The sequence below is a fragment of the Pinus tabuliformis genome, chromosome 1_1 (genome assembly GCF_031772625.1).
Source record: "Pinus tabuliformis cultivar Carrire ecotype Pingquan chromosome 1_1, CPIR1, whole genome shotgun sequence".
Lineage (NCBI taxonomy): Eukaryota > Viridiplantae > Streptophyta > Pinopsida > Pinales > Pinaceae > Pinus > Pinus tabuliformis.
The window spans coordinates 772,971,182-772,984,775 of record NC_142297.1 but is presented as its reverse complement, the minus strand read 5'-3'; the positions used below and the strand labels follow the sequence as shown (position 1 = coordinate 772,984,775).

General features: G+C 35.6%; 1 protein-coding gene across 1 annotated transcript in view; it reads left to right on the top strand.

The window, feature by feature from the left end:
• LOC149216289 (peroxidase 25-like) overlaps positions 1-13,594 on the top strand; it is a 64,808-nt gene that overhangs the window by 986 nt on the left and 50,228 nt on the right. The gene's annotated exons all lie outside the window — the stretch shown is intronic.

The following is a 13,594-nucleotide window of genomic DNA, read 5'->3' as shown; positions in this document are numbered from 1 at the left end:
TGACCAACAAAATTGAGAGTCCTTGGCCAGCAATCCAAACAATGGTCAGACTACTTTGCTGAAGTCTTTGATAGACCTACTATAATAGCCAACTAAGCCCAAGAAGCTCCTAACATCCCTCTAGTTTTGAGGAGTAGGGACCCTTTCTATAATGGAAATATTGTTTGGGTCCACTTGTATTCCCTCCTGAGCTATTGAATGGCCAAGGACAGTCTCTGCATTCATCAAGAATTGAAACTTCTCAGGACTAAGTGAGATGTTCATTTCAATGCACTTATTTAGGAATTTCCCCAAGTTAGAGAGATCCTCCAGGAAATCACACCCATATGGAGTGAAATCATCCATGTAGATATCTATAGAGTCATGGACTAGCTCAGCAAATATGCTCAAAACTGCCCTTTGAAAAGTTGCAGGGGCATTACATAATCTGAAAGGAAGGACCCTATAAGCAAAGGTACCCCAAGGACAAGTGGATGTAGTTTTATCTTGGTCATTTGGGCCAATCTAGATTTGATTGTAACCATTGAATCCATCCAGGAAAGAGAAGAACTTCTTCCCTATAAGACCATCCAAGACTTGATCAATGAAAGGTAAAGGGAAATGGTTTTTTTTAGTGGCTTTGTTCAGCTCTTTGTAATCCACACAGATCCTCCACTTTCCATTCTTCTTTGGGACCAAAACTAAAGGGGACACCCACTCACTATCTGAGATGGGGTAGATGAACCCTGCATCTAACAACTTCTGCAACTCTTCCTTAACTATGTCTTTGAGGGCTAGATTCATTCTCCTCTGAGGTTGGCACATAGGTTTGCATCCTTCCTTGATGTATATGTGATGAGTACACACAAAGGGATGCGCTCCCTTCATTTATTTATAGCTCCAAACAAAGGCATCTAAGTGTTCTCTCAGCATGTTGCAAAACTTCTCTTCATGGTTGACTGAGAGAGAGGGGTTGATATTCAAGGTTTTAGATGGACCAAATTCTACCATTTTGACATGTGCAGGACTTTGGTCCACTAGGCATAACTCATTCCAAGGATTATCCTCAGATTCCTTCACAAGCTCATCAAGAGGCATGGTGTTGGGGGGTTGGTTCTGGAGGATTTGATCAATGGGGTCATCTTCATCAGGTTTCCCCCCTCCTATAATAGCATCTAGGGTATAGATTGGATGGGATGTGATATGATACACTTCATCTTCCTCCTTCTCTTCCAACCATAGGGGTAAGTCATGCTCCAGGGATGGTTGAGCAGGAGGGTACAATACTAATTGTTTGGAAAAGTTCCCGTTCTTAATGGTCATGTTCCTAGCTCTAGAACTTATGTAAGCATCAAAACTGGCTAGCCATTGTCTTCCAAGGATGAGAAGATAGCCATTGAATTTGGTTTTGGGCTGAAGAACTAGGAAGTGAGCATGATACTCCCAAGAATCAATAGAGACCATTACATCCTCAACAAGTCCCTCAGGAGCCTCTGTGGACATATCTGCAAGTTACAACACTGTGGTGGTCTTTCTCAAAGATCCTTAGAGTTTTAGTTTGAGAATGGTTTCCTTATTCATCACATTGATGGCAACCCTAAGATCAATCAAGGTGTGAGGGAAAATGATGCCATCAATGTGCACATCTACCATTGGACTTCCAGGGTCTAGATACTTTTGGAAAATCACTCTTCCCAACATTAGATCAGACAATTAACCAATGCCATTGATGGTAGGGGTGTATTTCTTTCTCCTCCTAGGATGTTTGAAGAATTTCTCTTTTATAAGCTTGTTGTAGATGGGAACATCCTTGATAGCTTGGAGGAGTGGTATTTTAACACACAAGTTTTTCAATTCTCCTTGAATTTCAGTCTCTTCTGGGGTGTGCTGGTTAGGATGGATCAATATTTCAGGAAAATGAGGTGGATTTTCTTGAGGGACACTCTCTTCCTTTTCCTCCTCAAGCTCCTCGGGTGGAGATGGAGGTTGGTTATTTGGAAGCACTCTTCCAGACCTGAGGTTGATTTCTTGAATCTCCACAGCATAGGAAGGGTAAGATGTATCTCCACTATAGGCATGTTGTGCATGCTTGTTGTTTGATTTCAAATTTGGTTGAGAAGGAATCTGAGGTTGCTTGGGTGGAGCAGGATGAATGAGTTGTGGTTGAGATGGAGGTGGAGGCAGTAAATCAGGAGGTTGGTTGAATTGGGGCCTCCACCCTTGTGATGGGTGATTCCACTGAGGATGTGTAGAAGCATATGGCTGAAATGTTTGCTTGGAAGTTTGGGGAGGATACTGAGAGCATAAGGCCAAGGAGAAGGTGTGGACCATGAAGGATGAGTAGGAGAATACCAATGGGGCAGGGGTGCATTCTGGTTGGGATGGTAATAGGAATAGGATTCACCTTGCATGCCCTGCTGGTATGGACGAGGTCCTTGAGGCCTCCTTTGATTGATGTAACAGAGTTGTTCAACCCCAGCTTCTTCCCCTTGGTATACAAATTTCAATCCACACAAATAAGGAATCTTATATGTGGAATTTTTTTCCTCACAGATCAAGAAAACCTCTATAACATTTAATGGACATTCATTCCCGGGGTGCCTTCTAGTGCATTTAGGGAAAAATATAGCTAAGGCTTTCTCTTCTTCCTCTTGTCTCCTCTTGATATACATGGTGTCCATTCGCAGAGAAAAGGTGTGCAAATTTTCACTTTTAAATTCCTCCAACATGTTTCCAATTCCATTCTTGATAGATGTGGTGGAGGAAGAGGAACTAGCCAAAGCTTGACTAGACCTACCCTTCTTCCTAACAACCCTAGAATGGTTTTTGAATATTGTCTTGATGTTGTCATAGGGTAGCTGATAAATGTCTCCTCCAAATAACATGTTTATGGTTTCTATTATGTCCTCATGATTCCTCTAAGAACGACTAACTTGAGTGATTCAAGATCAAGGGTGCACATATCCCTTTTACAACTGAGTTGGAACCTTTCCTCATAGTCTTCTAGGGATTCATCTGGTCCAAGAGTCATTCTAAAGATTTCTTCTTTGGTGTCTTTGGACCTACAATAGTCCTTGTACTTATTGTTAAAGGATTGTTTCATTTGAGCCCAGATAGTGATGTTATCCCCAGGTAGACCCATGAACCAACGCAATGTTGCATCCTTAAGGGTGGATGGGAACAACTTCAACTTCTGGTCATCAAAGGTATAATCATAAGTTCTACAGACAACAACAAACTAAAAAAAAAAGTATCAGGGTCCTCTAAGGTTAAACCATGGAAGTGAGGAAGGGAAGAAGGGCTTATATTTTCATCCTGTCATCTCCATTAGTCTCTCTAATGGGAAAATCACCCTCATTTCTGTTTTCAGCCATGGTGTGGGTATGTGGAATGGTTTCTTCTTCTTCCTCCTCAATAAGCTCTTCAAAGATCTCAGTTTGTTCACCTAAGGGGTTCTCTAACTCCCCTGCAGTCAGAGAGGGAAGTTGACAATCACTGAAGAAGAGTGAAAATTGATTGTTTGATGGCGTGGGGGTATTTGGCAAGAGTTTCCCTAAAGTGTCTCTACTCCTACGAGGCATGAAAGAAAATTTATTTGTATGTGTTTTTTTCAAGCCAAATGAAAAATAGAAAGGAAAGCAAGAATAACATCTATCTACTAAATGAAATATATAAAGAAAAGAAGAAATTATATCAACCTAGACACCTTCCCGACAACGACGCCAAAAAGATGGTGAGCCCTAGTATTGCAGCAAGAGTCCTGCAACTTCCAGAGTCTCTTCAACTTTACTTTATCAACATGGGGTTTCGTACAACCTTAGAGGTGACATTGCTAGATACACAGTAGATGCATCATCCTACTCATGCCACCCTCAATTAGGCCACTTGATCATTAGGGTTCCATACCATTCCTCTACTGAACTGAAAGGAGTCTAACTACTGAAAGAAGAATGTAAAGGCTAGTCCTAGTGCAGAGAAAGTAAATGCTTTTCAACTCAGAAAATGAAAGCTGTCAACTTGTAAATGCTATGAAGTACACAAATATTATGCTAATTGGATATTATTCTACCATTTCATAATTCAAGAATGTATGCACTGACTATCCAATTCACACTTGCAGAGTAAATAAAGTTCTAATTGCTAAATCTAGAAATGAAAGAGCTAATGCTATCTGATCTTGCAGGAAAGGAAAAGGAGTAAAAGGACTGGTCTAGGTGGCACTTCTGGTCATGGAATCCAAGTTGAGGGGTCAAACTATTCCTAAACTAAGCTAGGCTATCATTGCAAGTCAAAAAAGGGTCAAAACAGGCTGCTACAGGTGTGCTACAGGATGTTGTTACATGATTTCTATACTGCTACAGGATGTCCTGAAATGCTACAAGAAGTTGGATGAGAGAGTCTGGAGGGTAAGAATGGTGAGATGAAGTGTTGGAAGGTTTTATTATGGTTGTGGGATATGTAGGGAAGGTGATCAACACCCTTAGCCAACCCCAGTACTTCAATAAGGTCGGATTTGGGCTAAGATAGTTGCTCACGGTGACCGAAAAACACAGATTTATAACATGGGTTAGCATGCATCAAAAGTAGGTGGAGAATACCTAAATGGAGTTAGTGAAAGGGGTTCTTGCCTACAGATTCAAGAACCCTGCAGTAACACATGCACATGTTTCTCTTTTCATTTGCAAATTATTACAAGTCAATGTGGAAAAAATGAGTTAAATTTGGAAAAGCTTATCTAATTAATGTGAAGAACTTGATCTATTAAATGAAACACCTCCTAAGCTACATCAGTCATGAGAAGAAAAATAACAAATGTAAATTTTTCCAAGAAATCATAAACAACTATCTAACTAATGCTAAAACTTGATCTATGCAATGAACAGGAAATCACACTCTATTTTTGGGTTGTGATAGTGAGGTCCTCTAATCATGATCCCATGAGGGAAATGAAATAGGGGTCACTGTCACAAGCTTTTTGATGGATTTTACTCTACTGAACTGCAACAACTAATTTACCCTCTAAGCTAAAAGAAACATGAATAAGAAACAACTTAATCAACCTTCTAAGCTAAACGAAACATGAATAAGCTTAAGCAATTAATCAACATTCTAGATTAAGAATATAGATACAAGAGAGGAACTTCTGCTACTAGGGTTGGGCCCTAACCCAAGAGCTTCAACCCTCTGAGTCAACTCAGTGCTGGATCAAAACATAACTTCTCATTATCATTCAAAAAGTGTCAAATACATCATCAAAATAATAGTAAAATGTGCTTCAGCTCAATGGCATCTTGGCTACAATAAAACTTCGAATCCTAATCAGTCCCTTAGCTTGTTTATTTATACAAACGTGGAGCCGCCAATAGCTACCTAGAAAATAGGGATATTTGACTCCCTAACTCGAGAATAGGTGATTCTAACTCTTATTTGACTTGCACTAGCTCGGCTATCAACGAACTCGGCCTGCTTGGCTGCCAATGACACTGAGTTGATGAGATAGAGTGGGGGATATTCGATTGATTGGAGGAGTTAAGGAGGTGGACCACCTCTTAGAATCTCTCTTGCTTGTCTACTCTGAGTTCTTGCACTCAAATCAACTCAAAATTGCTCCAGTTCCTACATTTAACACACATTAGGCCATAAGACATATCAACACATATTTTACTCTCACACTAAGCATAATATAACAAAATTTGTAGATAAAAGTGAGAAAAAAATAATTTAATAAGCTGGAGGATGGAATTGTGACCCATATAATATACCTATTGATGAGCCTCATCACTAATAGTCTTATTTGTTTAAAAAACCAACCTAGATCCATATTAATTTCAACTCCACCAAGTGCTGAAAGGGATCAAATCTCTTTAATATCTTGAGGTGCAAAAACATTTGATCCCTCTCCACACTTGGTAGATCAGAATTAAGATAGATCTAGGCTAGTTTGTAATAAAAACGACAAATCGAGTGACCATAGTGAGGTTGAGATTATTGATGTTTTAACTAAACATGCACATTCATGTTAGTTTTTTTATTATATTCGACATTATTTTTCTATTTAGAGAATATTTTTCTTTTATTTTAAGAGAGATGTGTGTCAACTCCACATTGAGCATGGATGAAATCAAACATCATTCTCATAATGACTTTAGAATGCACTTCTTGGCTCAATAATTTGATTTTTGAGCACAATATGTTATAGTACCAAAGACTGGAAAACTCTATAATTAACTAAGCATGCATTCATTTTTGTTTTTTATTATAGTCACATTGTTTTTCTATTTAGAGGAAATTTTACTTTTATTTTAAGAGGGATAAACATTGAGCACTAACATAATCACACATCTCTCTCATATTAGACTATAGAATGCACCTATAGGATCAATACTTTGATTTTAGAACACAATATCTTGTGGGACCAAAGACTAGAAAACTCTATAACTAACTAAACATGAACATTCATTTTTGTTTTTCATTATGGTCAACTTTGTTTTTCTATTTATATTACGTTTATTTTAAAGGGATGTGTGTCAACTCCACATTGAGCATGAAAAAGATCACCCATCGCTCTCATACTAGGCTATAGAATGCACCTACATGAATGGAATCACACATCGCTCTCTTACTAGACCGTAGAAAGCACCTCTGAACTCAATACTTTGATTTTGCAACACAATATGTTATGGGACCAAAGGTTGGAAAAATCTATAACTAACTAAACATGCACACTCATTTTTGCACCTTTGGGCTCAATAATTTGATTTTAGAACATAATATGTTATGAGACCAAATACTGTAACTAACTAAACATGCACATTCATTTTTGTTTTTTATTATAGTCAACATTGTTTTTCTATTTAGAGAATATTTTACTTTTATTTTAAAGATATGTCTGTCAACTCCACATTCACATCACTCTCATACTAGACTATAGAATGCACCCCTAGACTCAATACTTTGATTTTAGAACACAATATGTTATGAGACCAATAGAAAACTCTATATTTTATTATAATCCAAGGAAGTCAAAGATATGAAAGGATAAATTGACATTTAACAACAATTTTACCTAAAAATGTCTAACTTCTTCACCATATCTCCCATCAATACTTTGATTTTAGAACACAATATATTAAAGGACCAATAAACACTCTATATTTTATTATAATCCAAGGGATTAACATCTTCATCCTATAGGATCAAATACTTTGATTTTAAAACACAATATGTTATAGGTCCAATAGAAAACTCTATATTTTATTATAATTCAAAGAAGTCAAAAAGACGAATTGACATATAACAACAATTTTACCCAAAAAAAAATCTCTATCTTCTTCACTAGCATTTAAATATCTTCATGAATCTGTTAAGCTCTTTTAGGATAATAGAAAAATTTCTAATCAAATCATGTAATATAATGTTGTAAAGAAACATATTGACAATGTGCAAGATGTAAAAATAACTGAAGAATAAAAAAGAGGCCATTCTCATAATCTTCTCAGTAAAAGACCTCTATAGTTCAACCTTCATAAAAAGTAATGAAGTGAAGATGCTTATCAACCTTAAGAGCAAGAAGTGAAGTTGCTTATCAACTTGAGAATATCAAACAAATATTTCTGAAAAAAAAGGACACATCTTCTCTTCATTCAACCCTTAGGGGAAGTAGAGAGCTTTCTCTTGAATTGCTTCACATCTAACAACTACTACCTACATAGAGGGACCAAAGCCAACCATATTCACATGGGGCTTGAGTTATTATCGACCTCAATATTTAATTTTGGATCCTTTGATGAACGGAGGAATCGCAGGCGTCAAGACAGACACATTATTTTTTTTCCAGCTAAAAATACACCACTCTTTTCTATTAAATAAAAAAGGATAGTACATATGATAGTAGCCTATGATGAGTAATTTTATGCTTTTTCTGGAAGGTTTAATTCCCTAAAGTGACTACTTTTATCTGAGTAATTTGATTTTTTTTTATAAGTGATTTTTATTCTCAACTCTTCTTTTGGAAATTGTTTTTAATAATTAATTTAACAAATCCGTGCTATTTCCTTGTATAAAAGATTCAAGATTCATATTAAATTCCTTCAACTAATTTATCATATACATTTAAAAAAAATTAACCCAAAAATACTAGTTTAACAAAAAAAAATTTCAAATTAACATGCCAATCCAAGCTGCCGACGGAATTTGGAGAATCTATTTTTTTTCTAACTAGCATGCAAATCCAAATTGCTGGCCAAATTTAAAAAAAAAAAAAAAAAAAAAAAAATCTATTAATCTAAGATCAAATGAGCCATTAGAACTTAAATAAAGTTTATTGTTCTAGCTCACATGGAGATCCAATCCACCCATAGAAGTTCCGTCTCACATGCTGATTCAATCCACTAATCTGATTTAAATGATAATGGTAGATTTTAAAATATTTTTCGAAATTCATTATATAGTTATGAACAAAGTCAATTATTAAGCTTAATATTATTTAATTTGTATAATATAAATAAATTATTTAATTTATAATAAATATATCTTCAATTTTAAACTGTGTAATTTATAAAATTTAATTTAAAAATATATCTTCAATTTTAAATTGTGTAATTTATTAATTTATAAACTGTGTAATTTATAAAATTTAATTTAAGTATTTTATTTTTTTCAAAATCCGCAGAATTGTATTTTCAAATATTTTATGTTAATATTTGGAAAATGTTATTTATAACATATTTTATTAAGAAATTTTAACAATGTTATTTATTGAGTCTAGAGGCTCATTTTATAACCTAGTAGGTTGTGTACTCTATCAATTCGTCATCAAAGTTGAAATTTTACTCATATTAATTCAAATAAAAAATTAAAAAATAAATAAATTAAATATACAAAATATTTAAATAATGTCCATTCATAAAAAAAATTGCACTTGAAGCAATTGAATCCCTCTAAGCCCGTGCTAGATCCGCATTTAAGATGGATCTATGCTGGTTTAATATTAATCTTACATTTTGAGAATAGAGTTTACAGATTTCTTATATCTATTTCAAAACCAAACTTAAAGATTTTTCATTTTTTATTAAATAAATACATAATATTTAATCTATATTTTTTGTATTATGAAAATATGAAGCATTGTGATTTCACTATACCCATCATCTTGCATATTACAATATCATTGAATAATTATATTTTAATAATAAAATCCAAACGATTGTGTTATTGCTATGTATATCTAATTAATTAATTAATGAATTAAAATCTCATTTTTATATAGCTTTTCTTCTTTCCTTTTCTTTTCTTTTCTTCTTCTTTTCTTTTTTTTTTCTTGAGTACCAAAAAAGCTTCATTGTATTATGCTTTGAAAAATCATATAAAGTCCAAATACATCTGATATAGTCTGATCCGAGAGATAACCCCAAACCTGTACAACACTGTAGAGGAAACAAAAGTAATGCTGATATGTCTAATAGCCTATATCCACCATAACTAGTGAAGAAAAGGAATATATTCTGCCAATAAGCTATCAACCATAAAGGGAGACAAATCTTGGAAACAGATAGGTAGTCTAGATGAGTCAAAACCCCGATAAGGGGCATCTTCTACCAGCGGGGAGATGATATACAAAATATACAAAAAAGTGCAATATAAACAGTATTCTGAAAACATACCTGGGAATTTTGAGATGAAAAAGTAATATTTATGTACGGGAAGATAAAATTTCTGAATCGAAAAAGTTTCAGCTTATGTTTTTATATCCATATTCCATGCTTGGGAATTTTTGCTCTGTTGACATGTTGAATAGAATAATCATTCCTCCTCCCCCAAAGTGTATCAATTCTGCTCATCCAACCAGATAGATGTTGTTGTTTAATATGATTCTTCCCTGTGACATGATTTATAATTATTTTGGAATCACCGAAAATCTGTAAGGACTGAATATTTAGAAATGCTCTGAAAATAAAAAGTCTTGTTAGCGCCATTGCCTCTGCTTTGTTATTAGTTCCTTTTCCCAATTCCAGAAGATTTCATTTAAAATCATATATAACAGCATCTAAATCATATTCAACGGATACATTATATTCATTCTTAACCATGGGCATTATGGGCATAATTTGTAATGGTCTGAAATTTATTATTATGCCGTTGTTTATACTTGACCATTCATTTTTGTAATCTTGTTTTGTATATTATTTTGCCAGTCTCTCTAAAAGTATATTAAAGCGCACATTGTTTTACCATGGATTGTTTGCTTCAGCACTGTGTTTTCGCTGAAAATTGTTCAATGAATAATCGCTGCCTGATATTAGCTATATCTGAGTGAGTGCAGGGGTTGTGTCGCCCTACTAAAGAGTACGCGTTTTTTGGTTAGCATTATAGAGTTTAACTTTTAATAGCCATTTACTTTGGTGTGACACTGGACCAAAGTGTTCATTGTGTTGTTTAGCCCTGTCTCTTGAATAAATCGGTTTGTTTTTCCAGTTCATGTAATTAACTTGGTAGACGGAGATATAATGATTTATCAAGGCACAAACGAGGACGTCCTCCATTAACGATGCATTGGCTGCTTCTATGTTGTTTAACGGTAATAAAAAGATAGTGGAGTATTATATTTAAGAAATTAATATATATATATTTTAAATAGTATTTTTTTTTATTAAGTATATAAAAAGTTACATAAATACATATATTAAAGTATTTCTAAACATATAGCATTATAATACAAAAGGTAAAAAATATGGGTAAAATAGGAACTTTCAGCTGCAACCAGTCCAAAAGAGGAATACTGATCTGTTTGTCATTTTATCAATAAAGCTAAAAAGTAATATAGTGTTTTGCTTTTCCATTTGCTGATTGTTTATATCAATATATAGATGAAAAGTTTGTAAGAGCAACATATAAAATAAATAAATAAATAAAAACCAGTCCATAAGACCATATAAAGTAATGTAGCAGCAAAAAGCCATGTGATCAAACTAATCTAGATATGCAGAGGTAGCCCTCATATATCCAAAAAAGATTCATGTTAGTACTAGTGAATTGATCCATTAACTGATTCACTAATCTATGAATACCCTGAATCTTCTCAGCACCCTCTTTAGAAATATGCATCTGAGTTGGGTTCCCTGTATATATGACAAGTAGTAATATGATTAAAAGCAACCCTTAACTATAGAATCTCTTCTAATATAGGCAACATACATTGATTGTGACACACTAGACAACATTGAACCAATTGATCACTTTAAGAGACTCCCCAAAAATATGAATGGAATGGCAATAGTTTTCTAAAGACCAAAATGAGGATTTTTAGTGTTAAAAGTTCAGCATAGTTGATCTTAGAGTATGCACCTGATTCAGATGGAGCACGATCCCTCCACCACATTTTCCTTGTTCGTCTCTTGCCCCATCGAAACAGGCCCATGGCTTGTCGTAATCAACCTCCTCATCAACCACTATCTGATGGGGTGCATGTGGCTCTTTTGAGGGCATTAGGGAATAGATGGCCATAATTTCAAGGGCGATGTTGACGGGTGCTGAAGAAAATCCCTAAAAATTTCCTTGTTTCTGGTTAACCATACCCCCCAAAATAGAAGAGGAGGAATGTCCCTTTGCTAGTGATCAGTGAATGACACCCACTATTGCTCCAAAGCTTCCCTGTAGTTTTGTCCCCTCCATTATATATTCAATCCCATTGATTGTTTGATTTTAGCTAAGATGTTTAGTGTGAAAGGGAATAAGGAATAAATGATCCACTAGTTTTGTTGAGTTTTTGCATAATACATACCACCCCGACCCCTCTTTTAATCTCTTTTGAAGATTATCCCAAGTTGGGACTTTGTTATTCGTAACACACTAGAGGAAGAGCCTTGCCTTGGCTAAGCATTCCAATTTCCATAATTTTTTCTAGTTCCTTTTTAGGGATCCTTGTATCTGACCTTCAATTAGTACTTTGTATCCTAACTTTGGCTGGTAGATTCCTGTTAGCGAAAAATCCATCTTAATTCATCCTTCCTATCCCTTAATCTGATATTGGATTCTCAGAGCTAATGTATACTCATGCCATAAGGTTGTCAAGTCACCCTGAAGTTGAAGTTGATCTGCGCTCTGCCACCCTTGAGACTAGAAAGTAGTTCCACGCGGGTCTGATGCTTGATGTAGGAATGCAGTCCACTACTCGTTTAGCCTGTCCACCATAGACAGGGGAAAATGATAGTTATCTTCCCCTACCACCCAAGGATCCGGTCCTACTCTAAGGTTTTTCCCGTTTCCTACTTTCCATGCTAAACCTAATCTAATAACCTCAAAATATGCCATGGTTTCCCTCCATGTGGATGATGAATTTCAAACCTTTTTATTAGGGCTCTAAATCTAGTCCTCAATGGAAAGGGGAAAGATGTGTTGTCCACAAATTGTCCATAGCGATTAGCCTCCAGCTAGATTTAGCTGTGAGGGATGATGCAAAGGTATAGAGATTTTTAAGGCCCCATCCCCCTCATGCTTTGGGTAGTGAGATCGCATCCCAAGCCACCCAAGGAAGGGTATTTTCCTCCTTGCTGCCTGACCATAAAATTTTCCTGCAAGTTTTCCTAATATCCTGAAGTATACCTTTTGGAACCCAAGTGAGTGTCGCCCAATAAATCGAGATTGCTTCAATTACAACTTTAATTAGCACTAGTCTCCCCGCTCTTGTAACCCATTTAAAACTCCAATGTTTAACTCTCTTTTCCACCTTGGCCACTAGCCATCGCGAATCCTCCTCCTTATAATTGTTTGCTTTGAGGTGGAAGCCCAAATACTTAAAAATCTCCCTAAATGTCTTGACTTCAACAATAGTACTTGCTGAAAGCATCAAATTTCTCTTATAGAGAAACCTTCACATGAGAGGGAGGACTTCATTTCATTAATGGACATTCCTGCTGCTTTTTGAAAGAGATCTAGTGCAAACTTAATGCATTCTGAGTCCTACCTAGATCCATTGTTGAAGAGAAGAATGTCATCTACGAAGAGGAGGTGAGTAATGAAAAAATTTGGAGCCACTTCAATACCATGAAGCTCCCCTCTTCTTTTTGCTGCTAATAGATACCGACTCAGACTTTCAGCTGCAAGTAAGAATAACAAGGGAGAGAGAGGGAAACCTTGTCTCAGCCCTCGCTGAGTATGGAAAAAGGGTGAAGTAAATCCATTGATAAGGACTGTAAAGGAGACATTAGTAATGCATCCCATAATCCAATTTATAAAAGGAATCTCATAGCCCAAATGAGTAAGTATCATGTGCAAATATATCCAATTAAGGGTTGTCTACCTTAGGGATGAGAGCTGTAAAGGTAGAGTTAAAGGGATCAAAGATGCTACCTTTCAGGTGCGACTCCTTTGCAACTCTTGCTAGATCATCTCCAAGAGGGTCAAAGAAACCCTGGTAGAATTCCATTTTCCACCTATTAGGCCCTAGATTATTGTCCTTCTGTATAGAATTTAGAGTTGATTCCAATTCTCCCTTACTGATCAGAGCCATCAACATCTGGTTGTTCTCCTCCTCCACAAAAAGAGGAAAAAATTGTGCAATTCTGATGAGTTTTGCAATTGATTCTCCCTCTGGAGCCTTGAAAAAGTTCTTGAAATA